At 44.7% G+C, this 18,268-nt stretch overlaps 1 long non-coding RNA gene across 1 annotated transcript; it reads right to left on the bottom strand.

Annotated features, from left to right (window-relative positions):
- Window positions 1-6,924: 6,924 nt before the first annotated feature.
- Window positions 6,925-8,397, bottom strand: LOC138521131 (uncharacterized). Its single transcript, XR_011282949.1, has 2 exons — window positions 7,751-8,397; window positions 6,925-7,371 (listed from the first exon to the last, which is right to left on the bottom strand). It is a non-coding gene; the product is annotated as an uncharacterized lncRNA (long non-coding RNA).
- Between the last annotated feature and the right edge of the window lie 9,871 nt (window positions 8,398-18,268).

The raw sequence follows: 18,268 nt of genomic DNA, 5'->3' as shown, positions 1-18,268 counted from the left end.
AAAACCCCCATCAACCCCAACAACTTCAATAAAGCCCTGTTGAACTATCCAAATAGTGAAACCAGCACAGCAATCCAACAAGGCTTCAAAACAGGTTTCATCATTCATTTTAAGGGAACTGGGTCCCAAATCATTCCAAAAAACCTGAAATCTGCCAGAGACAACCCAGATGTGGTAAAAAATAAAATGGAGAAGGAGCTAAACCTGGGCAGGATCGCGGGACCCTGGGACTCCATGCCTTTACAGACTACATAGTATCGCCACTAGGCCTGGTTCCAAAAAAGGAACCAGGGAAAATGAGGTTAACTCACCATCTTTCCTACCCAAAAGGCCTATCACTCAATGATGGCATTCCACACACAGAATCGGCTGTTTCCTACACACATTTCCAAGAGGCAGTAAGGCTTGTACAGGAATGTGGCAGGAATGCTCTGCTGGCCAAACTAGACATTGCATCTGCTTTCAGACTCTTACCAGTGCACCCGGAATCACAGCAATTGCTAGGGTTTACCTTTGAAAACAAATTTTATGTTGACCGATGCCTCCCGATGGGATGCGCAGTTTCCTACGCACTATTTGAGCAGTTCAGCTCATTTTTTCAATGGGCATTTCAAAAACAACAACCCGGGGTCAAAGAAGTGCATCTCAACGATTTCTTGGTAATGGGACCATCACAGTCGGGAGAATGCAAGAGGGCTCTGGCCGAACTAGAAAGGATGGCAACACAATGGGTAATTCCCCTGGCCACAGAAAAAACAACCAAACCATCCACCAACATAATCTTCTTGGGGATTGAGGTATATTCAGCAGAGGGCCTTTACAGAATCCCAAACACAAAAATTGCTGAACTCCTGGATAAAATACAAAACTTAAGTACAAAAAACAAGGGCACAGTGAAAGAATTGCAATCACTAGCAGGCAGCCTCAACTTTGCAGCCAGAATCAGCCCGCAAGGGAAGGTATTCTCCAGGAGCTTAGAGTTTAAAACCAAATCATGCACCAAACCCCACCTCCACATCCGGCTGGGCAAAGAAGTAAAAGAAGACTTGAAAGTTTGGGGGGACTTCCTCAGACATTTCAACGGAACCACACTTTGGCTCTCGCCGCTGAATTCATGGGCCAAAAGGGTCCTCTTTACAGATGCAGCTGGGAGCAAGGGGTTTGGAGCCATCCTAGGCACAGAATGGGTGGCAGGGCACTGGCCGAAACCATGGCATCCAGCAGGATGGACAAAAAACATAACGCTTTTAGAAATATTTCCCATCTGGCTAACATTGCACATCTGGGGCAGGCAGCTAGCTAACACGGAACTCATGATTTGGTGTGACAACATGGCGGTGGTAGGCATCATATGAACGACCAAATGCCACCTAGTACTGAAAGTCCTAAGAGCCATCACGGCAGTCACATTGCAAGAAAACATTGTCGTTAAAGCCACACACATCACTGGAACGGATAATAACATTGCAGATGCTTTATCTCGCTTTCAGTGGACAAGATTCCAGGAGCTAGCACCACACGCCCAAGAAAAGATGACGTTAATAGCAGCGGACTGCTGGTCAATAATGGGAAGCTAAAGAAATTACATCAGCGCCATTGCCAGAGAGCCATGGCCGGGATGTACAACGAGAATCGGGCACCTCACAAACGGGTGCCAACAACGCTGGACCCACAGATAGCACAAACCCTGGCACGGGGTTCCTTGCACAGATGGCAGAATAGGTGCTAGCAAGCACAACCACAGCTCAGTACAGTAAGTGCCTGCAAACAGTCTTTAGAGCAACGGGTTTAAACCACGTAGAATTGTTAACAAAAAAAGATATAGAAATATTTTTTAAATGGGCCCATGGGCAGGGTTTCACGAGGGATTGGGCAAAGAGACACCTAGTAGCAATATCCTATCACTCCAAACTGCGGGGGGACACAGACCCTACCCAGAGCGCTCTGATCTCGTATGCCATGAAAGGCTGGGGCAAAATAGAGGGACCTCAGGTAGACTTCCGCCACCCACTTGATTTTGACAAGCTAATAAAAATAACAAGCCAGTTAGACAACACATGCCGTCACCCTTATGAGACCCTTTTATTTAAAACAGCATTTTTTCTGGCATACTTTGGGGCTTTCCAAATAGGAGAGCTCATCGCTTCAAGCACCAAGGCCAACAATGGTTTATTTGTATTTAGTTTTGTTTATAAAGCGCTTTACACCAAAGCGCTGCACATTATAACAACAGGATGCATAAGATAATAACATAACAGTAACAGTAGAAGCAAATGAACAAAACAATAAGCAGAGCAATTTAACTGGAGGAGAGAAGTGCAGTAGAATTGAGAGGGAGAGGGGGGGGAGATTGGAGGGGGCAAGGGGGTAGGAGAGGATCAAGAAGATAAGGCAAGGAGGGAGGGGAAAAGGAAGGGGAGGGGTTTCAAGGCGGGGAATGGAGGAGAAGAGATTTGAGGGAAGTTCGGAATGAGGAAAAAGTGGAAATAGAGCAGAGTGAGAGAGGTAAGGAGTTCCAGTGTGGGGGGGGGGCTAGGAGATGGAAGGAGCGGAAACGGGGTGAGGCACAAGGGGAAGGAGGAACAGTGAGAAGGAAGTGGTCAGCAGAGCGAAAGGAGCGGGAGGGAGTGTAGAACGAGAGGAGGGAGGCGAGATAAAGGGGAGGAAGACTGTGGAGAGATTTAAAGACTAGGGAGAGAAATTGAAATTTGAGATGGGAGTGAAAGGGAAGCCAGCCAAGGGAGGAAAGGGAAGCAGAGATGGAGTCGCGGGGGGAGAGGAGACAAAGGGTGCGGACGGCAGAGAGGTAGATAGATTTAAGGGGTGCAAGATGAGAAGTAGGAAGTCCAAAGAGTAAGGAGGAGCAGTAGAAGAGGCGAGAGAAGATAAGGGAGGAGATGAGTTTAGTAGCATAGAAAGTGAGAGAGGGGCGGACTTTAAGAATATTAAAGAGGTGGAAGCGACAGGCACGAGACGTGAGAGAGATGTGATGGGAAAAGGTGAGAGAGGAGTCAAAGTGTACCTAAACCACACCTTTGTGTGGTTTAGGTATCATGGAGACCATGGTTAGACATGACAGTGTTTAAAGATGTGAAAGTAGGCGCTCTGTTACCAGTCTTTAGCTTCTCCTCCTAATGCACGTTTTCATGACTTCATCAATCTTCAGGGAGGCTGAGTTTCTTTGTTTTTTCAGGCGGGTCTGCATTTCTGTTTCAGGTGTGACAAGTTAATTAGCTCTGAGGATTCTGGTACTTGTTTTTTTCGCACTTGATTTTGCTGGCAGGTGACTGGAAACAACTCCCTCCATAGCACAAATCTTCCCCTTGATGGGGGGAGGGGGAAAGCCCCGGTTGTGGCTCTCCAATGTAAGGCATGATGACCCTGCTGCACTGCCTTTAGATCCCGGGACTCCTGGAACAATGTTTAAAGATGTGAAGGCAGGCACTCTGTTACCAGTCTTTAGCTTCTCCTCCTAACGCACGTTTTCATGACTTCATCAATCTTCAGGGAGGCTGAGTTTCTTTGTTTTTTTCAGGCCGGTCTGCATTTCTGTTTCATGTGTGACAAGTTAATTAGCTCTGAGGATTCTGGTACTTGTATTTTTCGCACTTGATTTTGCTGGCAGGTGACTGGAAACAACTCCCCCCATAGCACAAATCTTCCCCTTTATGGGGGTAGGGGGAAAGCCATGATTGTGGCTCTCCAATGTAAGGCCGATGCAACAAACTGCCCGGTGTGCATCACCAACCTTTATTGCGCACAAAGGCCTAAAGTGGGGGGAAGGTTCCTAATTCACAGGGATGCCTCGGCACTAAGCCGCTATCGATTTAAAGGGGTGCTGACAAAAGCCATCAGCAAAGCAGGGTGGGACCCAAAAGAATTTGGCACCCAATCTTTCAGGATCAGGGCTGCAACCGCAGCACGGCGAGGGGGCCTTGGCCCACAGCAAGTAAAGAACATAATGGGGTGGAAGTCAGGCTGTTATAAAAGATACATCAGACCTATACTAATATAGTCCCCTCCCCCCCTTTTTTTTCTTCCACCTACTAGAAACACCAGCCGGGTGGAAGACCCCGCTCCGTTCAGCATGGATAGCCGGACACTCGTTCGTTTTCAGGACAGGCGATGGACAGAAGAAACCAAGGAGGGGCCGGTATTTAGGAACACTATTGCATCTTGGTGGGGATACAGAGGCCTCCTCTGGGCAGACATCCACGACAAACTAGCAGAACTGGTCGCATACAAGGATCCATATTTCTCCACAATCCTGCCTAGAAGAAAATGTCAAGGGGCCACCTGTTACAAATCAGTGGACATTTCCAGATGGAAACTTAACAGAGGGATAGAAAAATTCTGTATAGCCAGAGGCCTGGTTTCATAAAACACCCGGCCATTACACTAGGAGACCCCAACCTTTTTCTCAAGGATGGCACACATCTATCGGGGCACAGCAAGGAACATTTCTTCCGAGAAATCTCCACCACCTTAACCACCAGGGGCTGCAAATAACCTACTTTTGGGTTAACACAGACAGCCGTTAACCTGTCTGTGTGTGGCGGCACGGGCCAGAGGGGGTTACCTCAGGACCCGGTGCCCAAAAGTATGATATCATAAGGATATGTGATTATTGTCATTGTTTCCATAACCATATCTGTAACAATAAAATCCTACAGCTTTTTATGGCCAACACATGAAACTGTGTGGTCTAACTTTCTCTCCAGCGAGGGTGGGTCTGCCATGGAACTTGCATGTATATGGGTCCAACAGTTATTTGGACGTAAACAGAGAAGCCCTCTCTTCTGTTTTTTTCCTTCCTGTATTGGCAAAGTTCAAGTTTGCACATGACCGTACTTCTGGTGGATCATAGGCCTATGGAGTGAGTCTCTCAGTGAGGTACCTTGGGGACTTCAGGGTTGCACCCTTGAAGATGATTCTGCAGGATTTGAAGATGATACAGGCTTGCAGCAAGAGCCAGTACCTAGGGGAAAACAGCAGAACATTCCACACAACAGGACAAACCGTGAACCTGCAACTCAGGACACGCTCCAAGCACATGACTAACATATTTGCACAGAACAAACAAATGACCTACAAACTCTGGCGGGCATTAAAGAACGGATGCAGTTGCTCAGTCTCGCATGTTCTGCTTTCTGAAATGTAGAACCACTTCCTCAGTGGCCGTCTCTTAACCAGGCAAGAATCTTGAGGTCCAACTCAAATGAGTAAGAAGGATCCTATACATCTAGGTTCAGTTACGTCAAAATACTTACACAGTCCAGTTCCCACTGTGCCCCACCCCCACCTATCCAAGGAGAACCAACACTATTTGTCCAGGTGAGCCACACCGAAATTCTGCAAAACTAGAGCTACCCTAGTCAACAGACCACAAAGCTGCTGCACCAACAGAACATCTACACTAACACACAAACATTCACTCACATAGGTCAAGTACTTCCAGCTTGTGCTCGGCATTCACCTAGCTACAACAGTGCATTCCACCACATACTCTGCACCTTACATTCTAAGTGCATCTGCACGTTTTCAAATCAAACTCCTATTCTATGTGAACTGCATAACTTCACACCAACTGTTGGTTTGGCAGAATTGCATGCAGTACCCTCTGGGACCACTACACACAATTAGAACTACAGGTGTTAGCCAAACCAGCCTTTGGTATAAGTTTGTACCACACAGTTTTTGGTAGAGAGCTGAGCAGCCAGGCTTATCTCAAGAGTGAATGTGAGCAGTACAAGTAGTTACACAGAGGACTTTCAATCACAGTGGTTCAAGTAGACACTTATACTCAAGGTTTCTTGGTAAAAACACTTAGTAATTTATTACACTATCATTTAGAAAACATTTCACTAGCAGAAGGCAACTTAATATTATATACCCATACACTTCAATACAAAACTGTAAGGTTTTGGGGCAGTTTGGGCTCCCCTGAAATAGGAGCCAAATGGCAGTTCAGTTACTTAGCAGTGAGCAAAAAGGACAAAGGTAAGTAGAATAGATCACATATATGTTCTAGGCAGTGCAAATAGTTTTAGTTCAACAGAAGAGTTCAATTCAAGTCAATAGGCCAGGCCAAAGTCAATGGGCTAGTGTTCTGGATAGGAAAGAGCAGTTCTGGTATCACACAGTAAAGTCTTTGCGAAAGTTCTTACAAGTAGTTTAGGTGAAAAAGAATCATATGTCGGGTCACAAGCTGATTAGGCCTGCAAGTTGGGAAAGTTTCACAAACTTTCACCGCAAGAGTGGCGTTCTCTCAATCAGGTTGGCACAGTACTTTTGTATGAAGAAAACATATGTTGCTGAAGTCTTGGTTCCTGGCAGGTCCTGCAGATCTCGCTGTTCCTGAATCTCGGTCTTGGGGACAAGAGGGAGGACGTCGGGGGACTCCTGCACTGCAAGGGATCGTTGAAGAAAGCAAACAAGATGGAGTCACTTCAGTTCCAGTAGCTGTAGATTCAAGAATACAAACTGGTGTCCCTCTTCCTGATTAATCCTAACCAGCCTTGATAATGGTATCCAGGTGTCTTATGAGTTGATTGGTCCCACCAACTCAAAGGAAGAAGTCGTCCTTGAAGGAGCTTCTCTGTCGAATGGAGTTTGGCAATTAGGACCTGCAGCAGGGCTTCACCGGGCAAACCAACAGTCCAGGAGTTGCAGCAGCCGTCCTCTTCCAGCTTGTCTTCGGTAATTTTGTTCCAGTGGTCGACTCGCTTTCCAGTCCAAGAGACTCGCCTTTTAAACAGTTTTCTCCCTTTCATTCCAGCCTAGCTGACACTCACCCAGCAGGGTGGCTGTCCTTGCCGGACAGTTATGTATTCTCTGAAAGACACAGGAAACCCCACGCTTTGGATTGGAGTATTAATTAAGATTTAGATAGCGGAAAGACATCCAAAGGAAACAATTCAAAAATAACGGTATCAAGGATTTTATTAAACCTGATACTAATTTAATATATCAAACAAATCATGATTAAATCTGCACTTGTAATAACAATTTACATAGCAGGAAACAACTTTTATTAAAAAAGACACATCTATATAATAAAAATCATCTTATTCAATCATCCAAGCATACAACCTCATCCATCCATTTAGACAAACCATTCATACTAAACACCAATCAATGTACGACATAAAATCTATAAGAAAATTCATCATAATTAATTCATCTGAAAGATTTATAAAAAGAACATGAAATCAATTTGACGGGCCACAGCAGATGACATCAGTGGCCTAGGCAATTAAGATGGGTCCCAGAGTTTTCTAACCACGACCTCATCTTAGTCCAAACTCGACCGGTTTCGACGTATATACTTTAGTGTAGTGACGTCTTCATCAGGAGTAACAAAAGTATATTCTAACATCAAGAAAGAAAGAAAATCACAGATAATACATATCAATGTGTGAAGCCCTTGTACTTGGACAAAAAACATATAACATCCATAATAAAAATATCTATAGTGGAACAATAGGTAATAATATACAAGAGCCTGCTACCAACCCGGGAAAAGTTCCAGGATGGACCTGAGGTGTCTGGCAGAAAGTAGTGCTACCCTCTTGTATTGGTGTCTCCGAGAGGCAGATAAGAGCCAGGCCATAGACAGAATCAATGCTACAGATATACAAATGTACACATAAATATCACAAGGTCAATATGTCGATCCTCCACTACAGCGGCCCACGGACAGGACACGAGAGTCACATACTTAAGATAAACCTAAAGAATATTAACTAACCTTCATTCATGCAATGGAAGGCTGTGCGTCTCTTCCTTAAATTGTACGCTGTGTTCACTTATATTAAACAATAGCTTCTCCGTAGAAGTTCCTGCAGATAGCGAAGTGTATGGACGCCAACGTTCTTCTCGAGAATGTCCAAACGCTCGTTCAACCAGCGGTCATAAATTTGAAGGTGACTCCCCGGATCCAGGGTTGGCTGCACCTGATGTTATATGGGCCTAAACACAACACAAGAGTTTGAGTATGTGAGAGACCGATTGTTCTTACAATTATATTATTGGCTACACCCAAAGTGAATTACTTCCAATTGAAAATAAATTGATGAATTAATACCACAATTGTGACTAAACAAATACGGCTTGCTGAAAAGCTTACTATTTAGAGAATTTCAAAAAGGTAGGGGGGGAGGGGTTGCATTTGAATATTGCTCAATATTTCCGACTCCAGATTGCTTGACTCGGATGGGGTTTAACGGAAAGCCAAGGATGTAGGGCTCCCTTCTCTAAACAATAAAGGCAAGAAGCGATTTGGAAAACCGCCGTGATTCGAAAGGCCCCCACAGGACAGAATGTTTACCTTAAGCGAAAGAACTCGCCAGTTCTCACAGTAGCTAGTCACCCGTATCCCAGCTGGGTCCGATTGAAAGTGGCGTGCAACACAGTATCACCGTTTCAAGGGTATTGATATATGCGTGAAAAACATCATGTGATCACGTAATTGCCGGACAGTTAGCCAGCCGATCACGCCAGAGTGCATTTGGGTCTCCTAGGAGACTAAGCACAGGGAGTTTCGGGCACCTCCCTCACTTCCTGCCCACCTCAGACGCCAGAGGTGGTCTTCAGTCCTGAAGCCCGCCAAAGGCACATGAAGGCACATGAACAAAGGGACCAAACCTGGTTTGGCGTGCATAGACAAACACTAGAAGGACCTTTCTAAAAAGAAACGGCAAAAAAAAAGACCGGGACCTGTTTAAACAAAGGGTCTCAAGGAGCCATCTTGAAAAACATGGCTCCCGTGATTTTGAGCTACCGGTGTTCGCAGTCGGTAAAAATCATGGTAGTTCATTGTAAAACCACTGACACCAGCCTTTTCAATAGAAAAGGGTAGCATTTGACTGCTACATGAGTATTTAAACACAGGGGATGCTATGTAACCCCTCCAGCACTCCATTGGAAGATGGTGTGTGCTGGGTCTATGAATTTGGAAAGACTAGTAAAGTCAATTTCACTTTACATTCCCTGGGAAACAGTAGTTTATCCCAGAGAAGGTAATCGAACCTGTGAGAAGTCTAAAAAGACATCCCTGTGTCACTGCACTGAAGGTGCTGTTTAAAACACATGAAAAGATGATGCCTATGGAGTTATCTAAAACTCCATAATCAAAGAACACAAATGTAAAACACACATCAAAATACATGAAAGAGTGGGAAATAAAAGGCTCACACTCTTTCCAGGAAAAGAAATCAAGTCCTCAAAATCCAGCAAAGTTGCTGCGGGTCTCTAAGGTGAAGGGAATTAGTACTTTTATGAGAATTCTCCCTAACACTGTTACATCACTAAACCCAAACAAAAGCACTGGTATATAAACTCAGTGGTTGTAATTAACCGCATAGTAACATTGTATTAAAATACACCATTGTTTGCCCAAACAAATGTTTAACATCATCTACGAACTAAGGCCCAAACTTGAATAGGCCTCAACGATCTGCGTAATGTTTCCTGGACAAACGCATAGCAATCTGTAGGCTGCACCCTCCATTACTCTTACAATGGCCTGTGAACAGCATAACCTACAATGAAACCTATTTCTAACTTTTGGCACCTGAACTAGTGCATGGTATCCAAACGAATACTAAGCTCCAGCTAAAATGGACCCCAAGAAAAAGTCTTTGGCCAACGCTATATTTTATAAAATGGATAATGTATAAGGATTAGTGCATGAGAGATGTTACACTTTGTACTCCACTCCAGATATGATTTGGAAGTGGCAGTATTTTACTCCCTATTTTTTAAGTTGGGAGTACCATTTTCTTTATTGAGTACAAATGTAAGTGGAAATGAAGCATTTTATAAGCGAGTAAAAATATGTTTTAACTAGAAAACTGACGTTTAATAATTATTTCTTCGCACCCAATTATTCATGCACTTTAAAAGATACATGTTTGCTTCTTCCAATCAGGCAGTTATAATAGTAGTTCCTTCCTCTGGTACTACCTGCACTACTGGTCCAAACATATCCATGGGGCTTTGTGAGTGAAAGCAGATGCACACGATTCTATGTGTCTATTTTCTTTTTTTTTTGTTGGGAGTGTTTTTACTCCCTATTTTTATTTTTGGGGAGTATTTGCCTATTTATGGGGAGTAAAAGTGGCTGATACATCCCTTATCTGTAGGGCTGGTTACACTGCAAAGGGCTGGGCACCTCATATGTTCTCTCCGAGCACACTGAAGCACGAAATCACAGAGCAAAGTGCTGTACTGTGACATTGGTCTGCGCCCAATTCCAAAAATAAATGGATCCTATAACCTAAATGAATATATTTATGCATACTTTCTAAAAACTAGTGTCCCTGTTTTACTAGTATCGTAGAAGATTTTTTTTCTGATGTAGATTTAGAACATGCCGCACGCAGGCAGACCTGCACGGAAGATGTCCCAGTATCACCATTTTCTTTAGCTTATGCAATGCCAGAAAAGGAATTTGAGGTGACTGTCACTAAACCACCATGTTTTGCTGGAAAGTACCACCTCCACCTCACAAGGCTGAAACACGTGTATGGGGTTGCTGTTGGTACTCTTGTTCAGAAGGAAATTACCATAGCATTTCAGTGCTGGACTGCCCATATGGGCGGGACAAAGACTTATATGCAAATGGATATTTCCCATCTGTGAAAGGTACCGTGAGGAAAACGCGTGTGCTGCAAACTCTCATCTCAAAGTGGGAAAAAAACACAGAACAGGTTATCATGCCATGTTCTTTCTGGAGAGGAGCGCCTGCTACCTTTTTTGAAATATTTGCAAGGAACTTGGGGTTGGTCACCCTGAGTTGCCTGGGGAAACCCAGACGTGGACTCCCTGCTCACTGTGCTCAGAGAGGCACAGCTCCACCTCACTGATGAGGCCCAACAAGGCTGAAACATGTGTATGTGGTTGCTGTTGGCACTCTTGTTCAGAAGGGAATTGCCATAGCATTTCGTTGCTGGACTGCCCATATGAGCGGGACAAAGACTGATATGAAAATGGATATTTTCCATCTGTGAAAGGTACAGTGAGCAAAAAGCGTGTGCTGCAAACTGTCATCTCAAAGTGGGAAAAAACCACAGAACAGGTTATCATGCCATGTTCTTTCTGGAGAGGACCGCCTGCTACCTTTTTTGAAATACAACAAAATAAGCTAAGCACAGAAGTGATAAGTGGCAACACCATAAATATCCTCCATTTCCCATTGGAAACAGCCAGAGTCACTTTACACATACATTCAGTGTTCCACGTTCTTCTGGTCACATACTTCTCTTTCTCCTGCAGAGTAGACTACTGAGCATAGTACACAAATACTGAAAGCTATTGCACCTCCAATAGATGTTATATCCCCATATCATTTGTCCATGGGTGCAATTGGGGAGAAGAGCTTCGAAACTACCTCCTCCGTGGGTCTCCAGCATCCATTGTGTGACAAGGTCAGTAAACTGACCTTGTCATGAGGGGATAGGGACCTCTCTTAGCTGTTGATCAGACACCTACCAGGATGTAAGCTAGAGCCATTCCTATCCCAGAGTGGGATGGTGGCAGTTGAGAGGGTGCCATTTCCTGTGCCCTCCCCAAATGCCTGCCTTTATGTATGTAGGACCAGCTTGCCTCACCCCATAACTCCTGAATAAAGTGTTTGAATGGTCTTCACTTTTACAGAGTCACGGAAGAAGCAACAGAATGACAAGACCACAGGACAGCAAACCACCAGCACCGCATACATCAGTTCAGCAGCAGTGCCAGGCAGAGAAGAGAGATGCAGCAAAGGAAGAACAGGAGAGAACACGTAGCTTCCCTGGCTGCAGCGCAAGACTCCCTAGTCTCGGTGTGGTGGAGATGAAGCACCAGCATGGGAGGAACCAGAGATTCTATGCAGCTTTCCCTGACACTGTGTAGCACTGCCCTGACTCCACGTGCAGAGTCACAGCACTGACATGGCCATGCTGGACCACCAGGGACTTGACTTACAATGGAGCAGGAAGTGCTCCACTGGACTATACCATAGGGGGGTATGTAGAAGGGGCCCCTAACATGAACTGAGACACATTGTAGTGTAGGCTGCAATCATTGTCACCAGGCAGCCTTGCGTGGGAAAAGGAAGCCGGGCTTGACCCTGTCTTTGTGATTACCCATGCTTGTAACCTCTCACAGGCAGAGAAGAGGGGGCTAGATTGGCCAGGATCAGCAAACCAATTGGAAGATTGGAGGGCGGGGGTAAGGAAATAAGAGGAAGTTGTGGGTTATTCGAGTAAGGTCAGAGGAGGAGGAGGATGCAGACCAAGAGAACATCAGCAGGAAGGACAGTGGACTGGAGCATGGAGGCGATTTTTGGAAGGTGTTAGTAAGTGGTACTGATTAATGCATGAGTAGCGCGTGAGATTGTCAGAGGGAGCGTAGGGAGTGAGTGATAAGTGGTTGTGAGAGTGAAAGTAGTATGATGGTAGAAGGTGGAGTGGTAGTAGTGTGGAGGAGGGAAAAGTAACATTGAAGGGTGGAGGCAGGTGGTAGGAGTAGTGAGAGAGCATAAGGACAGAGAAATAAGTCACAAGTATTGTATTGTATTTGGTTATTTATATAGCGCTCTTTCCCCACTTGTGTGGCTTCAATGCGCTTTTTCCTCGCTTGGAATGCCGTTGGTGACCATAGTCGATGTGGTGCGAAATTCTAGGGAGTTTAGCTTGGGAGATGCATGTGTGCATGTTGCCGTTCTAAGACTTGGTTGGCTGGCAAGGCTCGACTAAGCAGCCCAAGAGAGGTCAGAAAGGGTGGGTGCTGTTGAGGATTTGAGATGGATTGCTATTGTTGAGAGAGTCTATGTGAGGCCAGCTATACCGGGTTCCTTTCGGGTGCTAGTCGCTGTATGCTAGTGGCAGAGGTGTTGGGGTACGTCAGGAGTTTGTCTGGACGGCTATGTATGAAGCTAGAACGGATATGCATAGCCATACCGGTATTCTATCATGCATGGATGTGCCTGCGGCCTGTGTCCACACTAGTGGTGTGAGATATATGTCCCGTAAACTGTAGGATTGTTCGGCTGGGGCGATATTTGTTGAGGTCTAGAATTGAGAGTCCTATACCAATGGGCCTTGGTTTCACAATGTAGCAGGTATCAGCATATATTAAACAAAGATGGAGGGAACACCTACGTTTGAGAATCCTTGCTGGCAGCATAAACAGAGCCCCTGGCCAATTCAGGGACTTCTACAAAAACTCACTAATTCTTTGTTTTATTGTGACCTGCCCTTTGTTTGCAGTGTCGTGATTACTTCTTAAAAAGGTTAACACAGTGTGTGTCGGCCCTCTCTGAACTTGTAACTCTTACCAACTGCAGCACTCACCAAAACGCAGTCTGCCCAATCTCCCACCAAATGTGTTTGTGTCTACAAATAAAAAGGACACATCTGTATGTACATTTTAAAAAGGAGAGTGTATGACATGATTAAAAAACTGACGTCTTATTGTATCTGGGGTTATTAAATTTGTCAAATTATTTACTGCTTGGCTGCCTATCTATCGGGTAGTAGCCAAGCCACTGCAAGGGTCTTAACATCCCACTCCTTCACTACAGTGTTGTGCCAAGTGTGCCAGTATCTATAAATGAATATAGAGCATACCATAAGTAAACCTCTACTGTGTTAGGTAAATAGTATCCAATAAGTAGGAGACTTTGTACCTGTATCCGACACCGACAGTTGGAGCTGTGTAGGAAATTGTTCAGTGGTAATGGATGCAATTTCTGTATCATACCCATTTTTGTGGTGTACATGTTCCTGCCACCAGTGGTGTGTAGAATACAGGCCAAGCCCCCTATGTCAGGAAAAATGTCTCCCCCATCCCTCCGTGCAGGCATTATGCGTGGTGGCCATCCGTCATATTAATGATTTAGAACAATTATTTAAGAAACAATCCCAACCATTTCCTGGAATTTGGGATATCCACTCGAGACACGAGAACAAAAAAAGGGAAGTTTGAGCCGCCTGCAGCAAAACCAAAACACTTGCGTGCAGTTCTGTTCATCGCAGCTTGGCAGCAAAAAAGGAGACACCAACTCCCAACCCCGAACACAGAGAAACAGAACGGCCACACAGCAAACTCCAGAGGATTATGTTGTCAACAGGACTGATGGAGAGTGCAGCCGGGAAAGAAAAGAAGCTTAGTAGTGTGGGAAGAGTGAAGTAGAGTGTAGTAGTACTAGTGGGAGGAGTGGCAGTGTGTGAGCAGAAGTGTGAAGAGGGAAGTAGAGTGAAGAATAAAAGGAGTATAGTGCAGAGGTAGTAGTGGTCGTAGGACCAACTGAAGAGTAACCAAGTGAGGAAAGTGGAGGAGTGAAACATGAGGGAGAAGAAGTTGGTGAGGAGGAGACAGTAACGGCGCAAGTCGAACCAGTTGAGTCTTACAGAGTAGCTGTAAGGCACAATTCCTAACTTTCCCATTAGAACAGCAACATCTGGTGAGATTAGAGAGGCTTGGAAGTCTGTGAGGGAGTTGGAGAGCCTGCCTTCAGGGGGACCACCAACAGGCTAATGCAGCTGTTAGACAGTAAGGGTCAACTATACGTAGAACCAACCAGGAGCTAAGGACAGCTGGGTTAGAGAGAAGGTTTGAGACAAGAACCGGACCGCCATAGGCCCCACAAATACTTTAATAAAAAACCCTGTGAACAGTCCTGAAGACTGTTTTCTGTACCATCAGTGACAATGGGCCTCATTACGACTCAGGCGGTAAGGGTTTTACGGCGGCGTAAACAGCACCGACCCTTACCGCCTGAGTACGAGGTCCCTTAGCGCCATGGAGCTTTTAACACCTGCTTTTAGCAGGTGTTAAAATCCATGGCGCTAAGGGACCATGGAGTTAATTACGCCACCGTAATTTACGGTGGCGTAATTAACGCCTTCCCCACTCCCATTATGCCCTATGGGGCAAAATGGGAATGGGGAAGGGTAAATGGGAAAATGGGGATTTACCGCCCCACCAAGGTTGAAATGGGGCGGTAAATCCGCCAACCACCATGGCGTAAACATAGTTTACGCCATGGTGGTAAAGTCACGGCCCAGGCGGTAACTTACCGCCTGGGTCGTAATGAGGCCCAATATATATACTGAAGATTGATGTGCCCCCTTCAAATCTGGCTGCAGCGTAATCATCGTATTCGCAGTGGAAAATGTATTTGTGTTAGGTTTGGGGCTGGTAAAGGGGTGGCAAGATAGGGGTTCAGGACATACTGAAAGACAAGGACCTGGTTGAATCAACCTTTGTCTTAATTGTGTTAGAGCAGGCCATAGAAAATAAGAACGTTACTATACTGAGTGAAGTAAAGTTCCAACTGCATGCATAGTCTAGATTCATGTGGACTGTCAGCATGGATTAATCAGAGCACCGAGGAAGAGAGGGCCTTAACCTGCTGTTGCCGAGGATTAGGAGTGGCTTTTGGCAAGTATGCATGTGAACAATGTGCTTCCTAAAAATATCACAAGAAAGCAACAGGGAAAAGATTGTATTATTGACATATGGCCTAGGGTATGCAGTGATGTTACTGAATGGGTAATACCGAAGAAGGGTACAAGGAAAACATTTTCACTGAAATAAATATTACATTTTTAAAAAATATATATGGGGTGGGTGTATGTGGGTGAAATGGGTAGAGGGGTTGTTAGGGTGGGGTTATGAGCATTAGCAAGCAGGGGTAGGGGGGAATTTCCCCTCCCCCACGAAATAAAATGGTGGTGAATTTTTAGGTAAACATGTTTTATTGAAACATTTCAGTATTACCGTTTTCGGTAAAATGAGATAGAACCAAGACCTAGAAGACCATGCACCGGTGTGGACATTCAAAATGTAAAATACTGACCATTATTATAAAGAAAACAGCAGAGTTTCTTTCTCTACTTACGTTTCATGGGTGCCATAGAAGAATACTTGATATCTATTTGAGGTTGACTTTGCTGCAGGTTCAGGAACCTCATCAATCCGGGCCAGCCAACTGTAGAAGGGGTGAAGGTGGGTGGAGTTGGGAGCAGGAGAGTAGTGAGAGGAGAGCATCAGACAAAGAGAGGAATATGTGGGTGTGATAGGAAGATGGCCGAGTTGGGCAGTGTCACTAAAATCACTTTTATTCAGCAAACAATATTGATAGTGTTGGGTCAGTCTAGAAAGACACTAAGGGAGTTTGGACAGATAAAGCATTGGCCTTTAGGTTGCCCCTTCTAGGGAAGTCAGAACCTAGGCAGTACGGGAAACCAGCAGTGTATATACTAACCTTGGAAGGAGGTATGCTGGGGCTAGGGTGAGAGAGGGGAGGTCCTAGTGCCCCGATAAAAAGATCAATAAAAACCCTTGAAATGTCTCCAGGAGTTGAAGTGTCCTCTGACCCACTTGTGACAACTGACACCATTGTTATGTTTTTCACCCAGCTCCTGGCAGGATGCCAGGATGGGTGGTATGGCAACAAGCATGTGTTCAAGTAATGGACACAGGTTGTGTCGTGTCTCAAATGCCTCACCTTTGCGCAGAAGCTTCCTTTTAATTTCAGCCATGCGTCTGCACCTGGGAGCATTGTGTCATGAAGCGCACTTTGTTCAGGGCATGGTCACAATTAAAGGGCCTGCTATGCACCATACATTGCTTTTTTGCCATATTAACATGAATGTTCTATTTACATAATTACTTTTACAGTCTCATTCCCATAGGCTTGCAACCATCAAGGCGCGCAAGTTTTGCTTCGAAGGTCACATCGCCCTGGTATGTTTTCACCACCGCCAGGGGGATGTAAGGTGCCCATGGGCCGTGGAGTACCCCCAGATCTTCCAGCATCCTTTGCTGATACCATCTTTTCAAGACGAATGCACATGTTTTCATTAGGTTTGCTTTCCACCTTATGTTCACTTCCCGACTTCTTAAACCATGAGTTGTTCCTGTTTATTGGAGATTGCCTTTTCAAGGCAGTAAACCTGGTTTATTTGCCTTTGATCACATGACATGTATCTGCTTTAAATGGTGCACAGAAACTTTCGCCTGGATGTGTGTTTTTGGTAATCACCTAGTCATCCCTTTCATTGGATGATTCACAGCCTTTTCTACTTCAGCTTACTTTGTATTTCTGTTTCTTTCAATTTCATTTTGTTGGTGTATAGAAGTGTTCAAGCTTGCATGTCCAGGGATTGTCCCACCAACCAGTCAAACAAACAGCATATTGGCAGGGGAGTATCCTGTCCATGAATGTGGTATCAGTCTGTACTCCCTTAACAATTGGTTGGGAGCTTTCTGTGGGTAATCCTCCTGGTGTACCAATATTTGTATCTTTTTCTTTAAAGTTCATATAAATCTTTCTACTTTTCTGGCTTGTGGCCATCAAGGTGTAATCTTCTGATGCTTTATTTCTAGTTCTTTTAAATAGGCTTGCCACTCTTGGCCTCAAAATGGAGGCCCATTATCAGTTTTGATGAAGTTAGGAATACCATGCACTGCTATTATCTTCTCCAATATCATCACTACAGTGCCTGCTCCAAGCAATGGGGGTACCAAAATGGCCGGGTATTGGGAATATTCAACCATTAGATCCATCAGATGCTCACCATTTGGAAGGCCTAGAAGACATTTAATACTTCCCTGGGTACTTCACATAGCAGCTCTGAAATAATGGGTGTTTGTGGGTCACTGATGCTCGTACTCTTGACAGGCTAGACATTCTTTTACTTCAGATTCAACTATCACATCAATCCACAGAAACGGTTTCTTCGTAAACACAGGCTTTTGTATTTGCTATCTCCCTTGATGTCCAATGTGGGCAAATTGTATCTCGCTGTCTCAACTTCCGAGGTATACTAATGCAGTGACCTTACAGGAGAATTCCTTCCTAGGACATTGATACTTGTGGTCTTATATTTATGAGCGCTTGTGGTTCAGCTTTGGTAGCTGGTGTTCGATGGTTGTTTTTGGCTAACAGCAGTTTTTCCAATACCCTATTCAGTGTGCTGAGGTGAACATGTGCAAGCAGGGGTCTTCACCTGTTGTTATCCGTATTTCTTCAAGTAAAAGAGTTATCTGCCTGGCATTTTCCACCAGCAGATGGACATTTCCTTCAAAGTGTTGATCTTGTTTTCTCTCTTATTCTGTGGTAGAACACAAATGCCATGACAAAAATGCATTCCTCTTGACCTTCAATTTTTTCTTCTGGAAGACTTCCATCTCCATCCATCTAACATTCACTAATCCTCTCCTTTTCTCCCTCAATTTCACTCTTATCACCATATCCAATATCCTTCACCCCCTT

This window comes from Ambystoma mexicanum, chromosome 1q, assembly GCF_040938575.1.
Source record: "Ambystoma mexicanum isolate Mex_15411 chromosome 1q, UKY_AmexF1_1, whole genome shotgun sequence".
NCBI lineage: Eukaryota > Metazoa > Chordata > Amphibia > Caudata > Ambystomatidae > Ambystoma > Ambystoma mexicanum.
This window is presented reverse-complemented; position numbering and strand designations above follow the sequence as displayed.